Genomic DNA, 12,047 nt, shown 5'->3' on the forward strand with positions numbered 1-12,047 from the left:
GGGGAGCCAGGCTGACTGACTGATTGTGTGGTGGTGGGGGAGCCAGACTGACAATGTGTGGTGGTGGGGGAGCCAGACTGACAATGTGTGGTGGTGGGGGAGCCAGACTGACTGAATGTGTGGTGGTGGGGGAGCCAGACTGACTGAATGTGTGGTGGTGGGGGAGCCAGACTGACTGAATGTGTGGTGGTGGGGGAGCCAGACTGACTGAATGTGTGGTGGTGGGGGAGCCAGACTGACTGAATGTGTGGTGGTGGGGGAGCCAGACTGACTGAATGTGTGGTGGTGGGAGAGCCAGACTGACTGAATGTGTGGTGGGGGAGCCAGGCGAGCTGAGGCAGGCTCACATCCTACCAGGTTCAGAGCAAGGACCTAATTAAGGCATGAGTCACTTTGTGGAGACCCACATACACACACACGCACATTGAAGGTTCAGGTTGGGTGAAATCATCAGAGTTTTTTCCGGCAGCAGAGTTTATAAACTCAAGATGACCCCTTAATTGGCTCCTTAATTATGATTTGTCTAAGAAAACACTGAAAAGCAAACTCATTCACAGGGCCTGCGTGGCAGGGTCACGCTGAAGGAGAGACTTCATTTGGAGAAGTATATCGATGTCCTGATTTTCTCCTAACTACTTAAACAGTTAGCCAAACACAACTCGAAAACACCCAAGTCATTACCAACTCGTAATTAGACAACTGCTTTAAACACACTGCAGACAGCCTGGAGAAAAGGACCTCATTGTCACAAATGTCAGAGAGTCACTTTGGTTTGAGAGACCAGCCGTAAACACTTACGGAAGGAAACTCAGTGAGACCCATATCTTTAACTCTAATTCGGGTATTCATTACGGTTAAGTACCTAGCTATACCCTTTAGCTCCGTCGTATCTTGAATCATGTGATCTGGAGACATACTTCCCCAATAACCAATAATCAATTCACGATAACAGGAATCGATTCATATTTAGATCATTGAGTAGCCTATTTGATAGCTTCCTCCTCCTACTTTCCTGTGGGGTAGATGAGGGGGATGACGTACAGTATCACCGTGGTTCACAGAGGGAACTGTAGCTACAGGTAGAGAGAGAGAGAGAAAGAGAGAGATAGAGAGAGGGAAAGAGAGAGAAAGACAAAGGGAAAGAGAGAGAAAGAGAGAGATAGAGAGAGGGAAAGAGAGAGATAGACAACGGGAATGAGAGAGATGGAGGGAGAGACAGAGATATAGCGAGAGGGAGAGAGAGAGAGAAAGAGAGAGAGAGTGAGAACGTCAGAGAGAACGACAGACAGAGAGAGAAAGAGAGAGAGAAATCCAATTTTGATAAACTCCCATATCTCTTGGGTGAAATACCACAGTGTCCAATCACAGCAGTAAGATAAGTGACTTGTTGCCACAAGAAAAGGGCAACCAGCGAAGAATAAACACCATTGTAAATACAACCCATATTTATGTTAATTTATTTTCCCTTTTGTACCTTAACTATTTGACATTGTTACAACACTTCCTGATAGACATAATGACATTTGAAATGTCTTTATTATATTTACTGTACCTTTTTTATTGTTTATTTCACTTTCTTTTGTTTATTATCTATTTCACTTTCTTTGGCAATGTAAACATATGTTTCCCATGCCAATAAATCCCTTTGAGTTGAGCGAGAGTGAGTGAGAGCGAGAGAGAGAGAGAGAGAGAGAGAGAGAGAGAGAGAGACAGCGAGAGCGAGACAGCGAGCATTATAAGGCTGGTTTTGTTTCTGGCCTGCCTTGTATGAGGCTGTGTGAGTGCTCTCTTCTTCCCCAATGTTCCATCTGATAGCACTAAGTGACTGATTTACATTCAATGCCTTGGTGTAGCAGGCCGACCAGCTGTGGGTTAAGCAGATAGCATTCAAGTGAGCTAACCTAATTCCGACCAATCTCGACTAGATTTATCGTTGACGTCTGCGTGTAGGAAATCTGATAGAGTCTGTATCAGTCTCTTGACTCGCTTGGTGAGAGACGAGCATTGTTTATTTTAGGGACTATAAAAGGCAAGCCATGTCTCCCAGCAAGGACATCAATTGCGGATTTGTACACATTACCGCAAATGTCCAGACAGAGCGGCAGATCCAGGATGTAGGAAGAGAATCAAACAGCTGCCATTGGTCCACTGTTCACAAATTAGTCTGCATGTAACCCTAAGATGATCACAAAAAGTCTGAATTTGAATATAACTCAATGGTTTTTCAGTATTATTATGTCTATAGTCAGCGAGGTTAGTGTTCAAAACTAATACTTAATAAGATACTGTTTTAGTATATCAATTATTTGCATGCAATAGTAAATGTTTACTAAAGAGAGGATACTTGAAAATGTTTCAGCGTTCAGGTAAGGAAGGAACGAACAGTGGGAGTTAATGCATTATAATAAATCATTTGACCCCAAATTAAAAGGACTTACAATGCATCACATACATTGTTCCCTTACATACATTTATGTCTTTCAACTTAACAAAACAATGGACCATATAAAGAAACTTAGAAGAGGGCAGACACATTTGATGGAAATAGAAACTTCCCACTGGGTGAAACATACAGGTCGACCTCTAGTATACATCGCCTTCAGGAAGTATTCACACTTCTTGACCTTTTCCACATTTTGTTGTGTTACAGCCTGAATTTAAACTTGATTACATTTTGGAAATATATTTACAAATTACAAATGAAAAGCTGTAATGTCCTCAGTCAATAAGTATTCAACCCATTCGTTATGGCAAGCATAAATACATAAGTGGCATGGACTCAGTGTGAAATAGTGCTAAGGATCTCTACAGATCGGTGTCCCACCCTCTGGACGGTCGAGCTAATGTGCGCTAATGTGATTAGCATGACGTTGTAAGTAACAAGAACATTTCCCAGGACATAGACATATCCGATATTGGCAGAAAGCTTCAATTCCTGTTCATCTAAATGCACTGTCCAACTTACAGCGAAAGAATACCATGCTATTGTTTGAGGAGAGTGCAGTTATGAACTTGAAAAGTTACTGAACCAATTAGGCACATTTGGGCAGTCTTGATGCAAAATTTTGAACAGTAATTCAATGGTTCATTGTATCAGTCTAAAACATTGCACATACACTGCTCCCATCTAGTGGCCAAAATCTAAATTGCACCTGGGCTTGAATACATTATGGCCTTTCTCTTACATTTCAAAGATGTTACAAAAAAAACACAGAAAGAAACACGTTTTTTCTTCGTATTATCTTTTACCAGATCTAATGTTCTATATTCTCCTACATTCATTTCATATTTCCATGAACTTCAAAGTGTTTCCTTTCAAATGGTCCTGAACTACAGGCAGTTCAATTTGGGTATGTTTTTTTAGGTGAAAATTGAAAAACGTTTTGACTTAAATCTGCTTGAAAATCTATGGAAAGACCTGAAAATGGTTGTCTAGCAATGATCAACAACCAATTTGATATAGCTTGAATAATTTTAAAAGAATAATGGGCAAATGTTGCACCATCCAGGTGTGGAAAGCTTACCCACAAAGACAGCTGTTATCACTGCCAAATATGTTTCTAACATGTCTTGACTCATGGGGTTGAATACTTGTCCAATTCCAGATTTATTCACATTGTTTTATTATTAATAATATATATATTTTTTTAAATGTTGGAATTTTTCTTCCTCTTTGATATTAAAGAGTATTTTGTGTAGATCGTTGACAAAAAATGACAACTAAATCCATTTTAATCCCACTTTGTAAATCAACAAAATGTGGAACAAGTCAATGGGGGAACATTGACTTGCAATATGTAAGCACGTTTGTAAGAAGCAGTAGATCTGTCACTCTCATTGAAGCAAGTCTAAGAAGCAGTAGATCTGTCATTCTCATTGAAGAAAGTCTAAGAAGCAGTAGATCTGTCACTCTCATTGAAGCAAGTCTAAGAAGCAGTAGATCTGTCATTCTCATTGAAGCAAGTCTAAGAAGCAGTAGATCTGTCATTCTCATTGAAGCAAGTCTAAGAAGCAGTAGATCTGTCATTCTCATTGAAAGCAAGTTTAAGAAGCAGTAGATCTGTCATTCTCATTGAAGCAAGTCTAAGAAGCAGTAGATCTGTCATTCTCATTGAAGCAAGTCTAAGAAGCAGTAGATCTGTCATTCTCATTGAAGCAAGTCTAAGAAGCAGTAGATCTGTCATTCTCATTGAAGCAAGTCTAAGAAGCAGTAGATATGTGTGCTATTTATATACTACCCATTTTTAAGTTATTTCAAATACCTGAAAATACCTGAAAATATAACATTTTTGGTTATTGAAAATATATTTCACAGAAGTTTAGATGGTACAATGATTCCCTACACAACACAATATATATCTAAATATATATCACTAGGTGAAACTATTTCATTAATAGCCATTTCAGTAAACTATTTCAGTAATAACCATTTCAGTAAACTATTTCAGTAATAGCCATTTCAGTAAACTGTTTCAGTAATAACTATTTGGGTAAACTATTTCAGTAATAACCATTTCAGTAAACTATTTCAGTAATAACCATTTCAGTAAACTATTTCAGTAATAACCATTTCAGTAAACTATTTCAGTAATAACCATTTTAGTAAACTATTTCAGTAATAACCATTTCAGTAAACTATTTCAGGAATAGCCATTTCAGTAAATGATTTCAGTAATAACCATTTCAATAAACTATTTCAGTAATAACTATTTTAATAAACTATTTCAGTAATAGGCATGGCTGTGAATAGAGTGCATTTGTATTTAAATAACTCGACCTTGACACTTGCAAATAGCATGTATAAATACAACGGCCTTTTAAAGTTGACAATAATTGAAATAGAGGAATACCTTGCCGACCTTATGCTTTTCTGACTCTGTGACGCAACTGATAACGACAGCGATTCCCAAACATTTTCCTCCCGTGACCTACCATATCCAGATTTGCATACGACCCATCCATAATTTAATTATTTCTCAGCCACAGTCTGGTCAGAAGCTGAATCTGTAGGAATTGGTTGGAAGTACAGCCAACCATTGGGTCCTGAACCACCATTTTGAAAACCGCTGCCATAGGCTTTACATCACTGATGAATAAACAACAGAACTTAATACACCCCAGAGTGATGTGTGTCCAGAGTGTAAGGTGATGCACAAGAGCAAACGGTTTTCCAGGTAAAGGTATACTGAATGACTCACGGAGCTGGCGGTTGGAGAGAGAGGTGAAGCCTCCATGGACATGCAGAAAAACAAGCTGAGCCGTGCTGGCCGTCGTCCAGGACGGGAGCATGGGGCCTGGGCACGAGCCGGCCTGTCACCTCCCCTGATACCTGGCTGATTGATCCAAGCTAGATAGCTGTCTCAACCATTCAAACTCATGTTATTCCTCTTCAAGTCAAATTTCATTTCCCTTTGGACTAATTAAATCTCGGTGACTTAAAGTTGAAATCTCTCTCTCTCTCAAGTCATCGGGACAACAAATATCGAGGTGCAATTTTGGCACATTATTATATAAAATGTGGGGCTATAATGTATTCCACTGGGCTGAATATCTCAAGACCCAGGTGTAATGAGCACAACAACACACTGTGCACTGCAACCTGTGTGAGCAGTTCATCTCTTTCCCTCGGTCTCCCTCTCCTTCTCCTCCCTCTTTCCCTCTCTCTCTCTCCTTCTCCTCCCTCTTTCCCTCTATATCTCTCTCCTCCTCCCTTTATCTCTCTCTCCTTTTCCTCCCTCTTTTCCTTGTCTTTCTTTTTATCGAGACAAAAGCCGCTCACCATCCTAATCAGTACCACCCACCTGTTTTCCTTTGCCTTTTTCCCCGAATGCAATTTATATAGTGGCGCTCACTTCCTTCCATTCATTGGTTGATCCCTTTTGGTTCTCAGTTCTGTCCCACTTGTCTTTAATTTAACTTTTTCACTTTCCCGAATAGTGGAGTAAAAATGTAAACAATGCTCCCCTATGGGCGAGTGCTTCATCACATTGACATGTGCATTTTAATTTGCCTGGGTGGTGCACAGGCTGTGTCATTTATGTGTCAATCGCACATTGATGTAGGATGGAATCCCTGGCTGCCCAGGCTTAGTCTGGCTGTATGGGGGCAATGGGCAGCGGTGGCTGGATACTCTGGCAGCTCCTGTCCACCTACCCCTCACATAATCCACCGAGCTGCATGGCACAACACCCTGGCTACTGTACCACCATCCAGAGAGGCAAGACAGGCTATCAATACCAAGACAAGTACATATATATGACCGACTGGCTCGATTCAGTCCTATGTAGAGTAATGTTAAAAGTATATATATTTTTACAGTGGATAAAATTAGAGACTCGGAGCTAGAAAATGATAGATCACTGCAGTTGAAGAACAATGTCTGTTTCAGAAGGCTCTACAATGTCTGGTTCAATGAAAATGGTTTTACCTAAATCAGGGATTTCCTCATCGTCTCGTTCATTTTCAGAGTCAGAGAAAGTCAGCATGGCACAATCGTCCTCCAGAAAATGGAGCGCAGTAGCAACACTTTTGCAGTTCTTCAGGATATCTTTCAAAAAAGCCCATCCATTATCTCAGCCAAGGAAGGTTCCTGACTGTTTCCGTGGCTAAACCACCTATCCTCATAATTGAACAGTTTTATTAATATTTCAGATGGCACACACTTTTGTTGTTAAGGCACATGAAAGGTCACATGTTTAAGAAGGAATTCCTTCCAAAAAAACAGATTTGGATTTTTAAAATGTTTGTTCACGTTTAAATAAACCTGTGAAGTTGTGACGTGCGTTTCCTGAAACGAGTCATGTAAGTTCTGAATGTACTTTACAGATAGAGGATCAGTGACAATTATTGAGGTGGCAGCCATGTCTGTTTCCTTTGTACACACATCCTTATCCAGCTACATATATGTGCATTGTGCACACACGCGCGCAAGTGCACACACGCACACAAACACACGCGCACACACACGTGCACACACACGCGCGCACACACACACACACACACACACACACACACACACACACACACACACACACACACGCACACGCACACGCACAAGCACACGCACACGCACACGCACACACACACACACACACACACACACAGAGACAGACACACAATCACACACCAGGATCTGAGGGCGTGTGGGTCTTGGAGGAGGGGAGGCTGTCTGAGCTGAGAATTCCACCCTGCTTCGGCAAAGAGTTGGTTGAGGTTCAAGGCCCTTTTCCCCAGCGCTGCATTCAGAGAAAAGGCAGGCAGCAGAGGACCGGGGCCGCCAAGCCTGCTGCTACTGCTGCTGTGTAGATGGAGCTCCCATGCAGAGTCACTGATCAGGAATCAGAGAGGGGCCATACATACGCATGGATAACCAAGGCCAACGCCAGCCATTAGGATGGAAATAGATACACTATTATTGTCGACATTGTGCTCAATAAGGGGCCAGTCTGTTTGTGTAATTGGGACAGCTTTAAAATGGACGCATCTCCAGTGCTCGTCTGATTTGGCACGGCTACAATGCATGTGTCTGGTTAAATGCACATACCTATTGGTATTATGTATAGTAGGGCTGATACAGTATACTACATGTTAATTTTTGTCTCTGCACCCTCATTATTGTGCGTATGGGGCAATTTATTCTTAACTACTTGAATAATCCTAAACTTCAGTATGCTCATAAAACACCCAGTTTTGCCTCCTTTTAAAATTTGACTTCTAGAAAAAGATAAACAAGTAACAATGAATATTTGCATACAGTCTGCATAAATGTAATGACTTTAAAAGGGTTTTAGCGAGATAGCATCTCGAGTTTGAGATATTCCAGGAAATAAAATACGTATAATTCACTGTTACTAATCTCCTTTTTTTCTCGTAGGGGGGAAATAATGACAACTCATTGCACAAACAACTCCAATAGCAGTACCCTTCACCAAAACTGAACCACTGTGCCTTTAATGGTTTCTCCAGGTTTGTTGTGTTGTTGGTGTGTTGTTGGTGTTGTTGTGTTGTGGTGTCATGGCATTAACTGAGAGAGATGAAGGTGACATCTGATCCATCTAATGCATAGTTTGTAGAATTATGGATACTCCATAGGCAACTATCTCAATACGATGACACCATAGAAGCTACACGGCACGGCGACCACTCATTAACACATTAATTCATAGGGCTAGGCCCCTTTTTTCTCCACTTCCTGCTTGAATGACGTGCCCAAAGTAAACTGTCTGAAGCTCAGACCCTGAAGCCAGGATATGCATATAATTAATACCATTGGAAAGAAAACACTTTAAAGTTTGTAGAAATGTTAATATAATGTAGGAGAATACAACACAATAGATATGGTAGGAGAAAAGCCAAAGAAAAATCAACTGGACATTTTGTTTTTGAGATACCATTCTCTTAGAAATGCAAGAGAAAGGTCATATTGAAAAGTAGCTCCCTGGATGCAATTCCTATGGCTTCCACAGGGTGTCCGCAGTCTATGTCCAAGGTTTCAGGCTTGTAACTTCAAAAACTAATAAGGAAAAACAATTTTAGTACAAGTCTTGGAAAATATTGTTTGCGCGCACCATGAAGACATTAAGCACCTGCTAAAATCGGTTTCCTATTGAACATACTTCGTTCCAAAATAAATCTTATAGTTTGATTATATTTGAGGCTATCTAAGGAGTAAATATAAATGTATTTTGTCTCTATGAAACAAAGTTTAGGGGTTGATTTTCGGATGACTTTCTCTGCAAGTTGAACGAGTGGATTACTCAATTCGATGGCCCCGACTAAACCGACTTTTTGGGATATAAAGAAGCATTTTATCTAACAAAACGACACTACATGTTATACCTGGGACCCTTTGGATGACAAATCAGAGGAAGATTTTAAAAAGTATGTGAATATTTAATCGTTATGTGAATGTATGAAACCTGTGCCGGTGGAAAAATATTTTGATGTCGGGCGCCGTCTTCAAACAATCGCATGGCATGTTTTTGCTGTAATAGCTACTGTAAATCGCACAGTGCATTTAGATTAACAAGAATTTAAGCTTTCAGCCAATATAAGACACAATTCTGGTTGGTTTTCCTTGGATTTTCGCCTGCCATATCAATTGTGTTATAGTCTCGTACATTATTTTAACATTTATACAAACTTCAAAGTGTTTTCTGGCCAATGCTACCAATTATATGCATATCCTGGCTTCTGGGCCTGAGTAACAGGCAGTTTACTTTGGGCACGTCAGTCAGGCGGAAATTCAGGCTGAAATTCCGAAAAAAAGGACCCTAGCTAGTTATAACTGATGACAAACAGCTGGTTAGCGCATGCTCTGAGTGCACATTCTGGTAATCCATCTTGCCCCGCGGCCTTGTGAATTTTAACTTGTTTAAAGGTCTTACTCACATCGGCTACGGAGAGTGTGATCACCCTGTCGTCGGGAACAGCTGGAGCTCTCAATTATGGTTCAGTGTTGCTTGCCTCGAGGTGAGCATAAAAGGCATTTAGCTCATGTGGTTGGATCGAATGACTGGGCTGTGTTTCCCTTTGTAATCCGTGAAAGTTTTCAAGCCTCACCACATCCTATGAGCGTCAGAGCCTGTGTAGTAGGATTTGCTCTTAGTCCTGTATTGATGCTTTGCCTGTTTGATGGTTGGTCAGAGGGCGTAGCGGGATTTCATATAAGTGTCCGGATTAGTGTCCCTCTCCTTGATGCGGCAGCTCTAGCCTTTAGCTCAGTGCAGATGTTGTCATGCCATGGCTTATGGTTGAAAACGGATCTCCGTTTTCCTGCATTAAACTCCCCGGCCACTAGAAGCGCCACCTCTGGATGAGCATTTTGTTGTTTGCTTATGACCGTATACAGCTCATTGAGTGTGGTCTTAGTGTCAGCATTGGTTTGTGGTGATAAACAGACAGCTATGAAGAATATAGATAAAAAATCTTGGTAAATAATATGGTCTACATCTTATCATGAGATACTCTATCTCAGGTGAGCAGAGCCTTGAGACTTCCTTAATATTAGAGATTGCGGACCAGCTGTTGTTGACAAAGAGACACACCGGAGGCTGCTGTTCTATTTTGCGATGCACAAAAAAACCCAGCTAACTGTATATTATCCATGTCCTTGTTCAGACTCGGTGTGTAACGCTCATCGTTGCATGAAGCAGGAGTGGACCAAAGCGCAGCGTGGTACGTGTTCATGATAATTTATTTAAACTGAACACTGAGACAAAATAACAAAATGGAACAAAACAAAACAGTTCTGTCTGGTGCAGAAACAAAACAGAAAACAACTACCCACAAAACACAGGTGGGAAAAATATGCCTAAGTATGATTCTCAATCAGAGACAACGACAGACAGCTGCCTCTGATTGAGAACCACACACAGCCAAACACAAAGAAATAGAAAACATAGAAAATGAACATAGAATGCCCACCCAAATCACACCCTGACCAAACCAAAAAGCTCTCCAAGGTCAGGGCGTGACTCGGTGAAACATAGGATAGTACCGTTTTGAATGTCCTGTTGATAGGATAGTCTCGAACAAAGCTCATCCAGTTTATTCTCCAGTGATTATATGTTCGCCAGCAGAACGGAAGGTAAAGGCGGAATATCCACTCGCTGACGCAGTCTCGCCAGGCATCCGGCTCTCTGACCTCGGCGTCTCCTCTTCATATCGAATGATGGGGATTTGGGCCTGGTCCGGGAGGTTCTGGTCCTTCACGTCCAACTCATTAAAAAAATATATTATTGTCCAGTTCGAGGTGAGTAATCACTCTTGTTATGCCCGGAAGCTCTTTTCGATCATAAGAAACAATGGAGGTAACATTATGTACAAAATAAGGTTAAAAACAGCAGAAAAAAACACACAAAATAGCACCAGGAGCCTGTAAATCCACAGCCATATGAAGCTTTCTTCATGATGTACCACATACCTATAGGCTATGGTACTGTACTTTGTACTATTGGATATTGAGATGCCAAAAATAAAACAGGCGCTAAAGTGAAACATCTCTCTTGATTTTCTCTCCGGCCACTTAAGAGCTGTTTCATTCCGTTCGGCCCTTCAAGGCTTCAGAGGACAACCGGTGATAACAAAATTAGACCTGGGATTCTATGCTTATAGTGGGGCCACCTTGGCAGTGCAGTGCTGTATATCTATCTATGTGGTTATGAGAGAGATAAGAGATTTTAAAGTCCCTCCAACCTATCTCTCCAGAGGATGTCATCATCCGTTCTGTTAAGACTAGACACCTGTCACAATCAGCAGCCTTGCTCCCCCCCTGGGCCACAGGACAAAGTCAAGGTCAAACTCTTTAAAGGAACCCAGGAGGAGGAGAGAAAATAATAACAAACAGATGGTCAGAAGGTGAAAGAGTTGATGGATTCACATGCTGGTTCTCGTCATGTCATACGATTGTAAAGAAGGATATGGAATTGTATTAATAATTTTACTGCTTTGAATAATCCTAATGCTAACATAAAATCCAAACGTCTACGACCACTGACTCTCCACCACCAAGTCTCACCACCCCCACCACTTTCTACAGATCAATTCCTGTTTTCTAGGAATTATTTGTTCATTAACTACTTGTCAACGGAGCAAACAGTAATTATTTAGATTATTGAGCACATCTCATTGGTCTCCGAACAAGCAAACCTTCCCTGCTAATCCTCAGATGAAATGATTTCCTTTCCCTCCACCACAAGACAAATTAGACTCATCCTGTGAGGCCGCAAAACGCTCAAACACGGTGCAAGACGAGCTCTCTTTAAAAATACCATTTGCTCTTCTGTGTGCAGCTAAAGAACACTTGCTCACTCCTCCCGACAGTCCAATTTCTACCTTCTGGTTTGCATTATGGATTGCAATTGAATGGGCCAGGGATCCATTAGAGCCGGGCAGGCAGAGGGAGAGGCCGGACTTCAACATGTGGACTACATTTTGTGGCTTCCAGCTGGACATTGTTTTGACAGCTGACAGAGAAAACAACATATTAGGATGAAATGAAAAGACATGTACCATTCCCCCCCACCCCAAATATTTACAAGTGAGAA

The sequence above is a fragment of the Oncorhynchus mykiss genome, chromosome 11 (assembly GCF_057628025.1).
Source record: "Oncorhynchus mykiss isolate SJ-2025 chromosome 11, ASM5762802v1, whole genome shotgun sequence".
NCBI classification, from domain to species: Eukaryota; Metazoa; Chordata; class Actinopteri; order Salmoniformes; family Salmonidae; genus Oncorhynchus; species Oncorhynchus mykiss.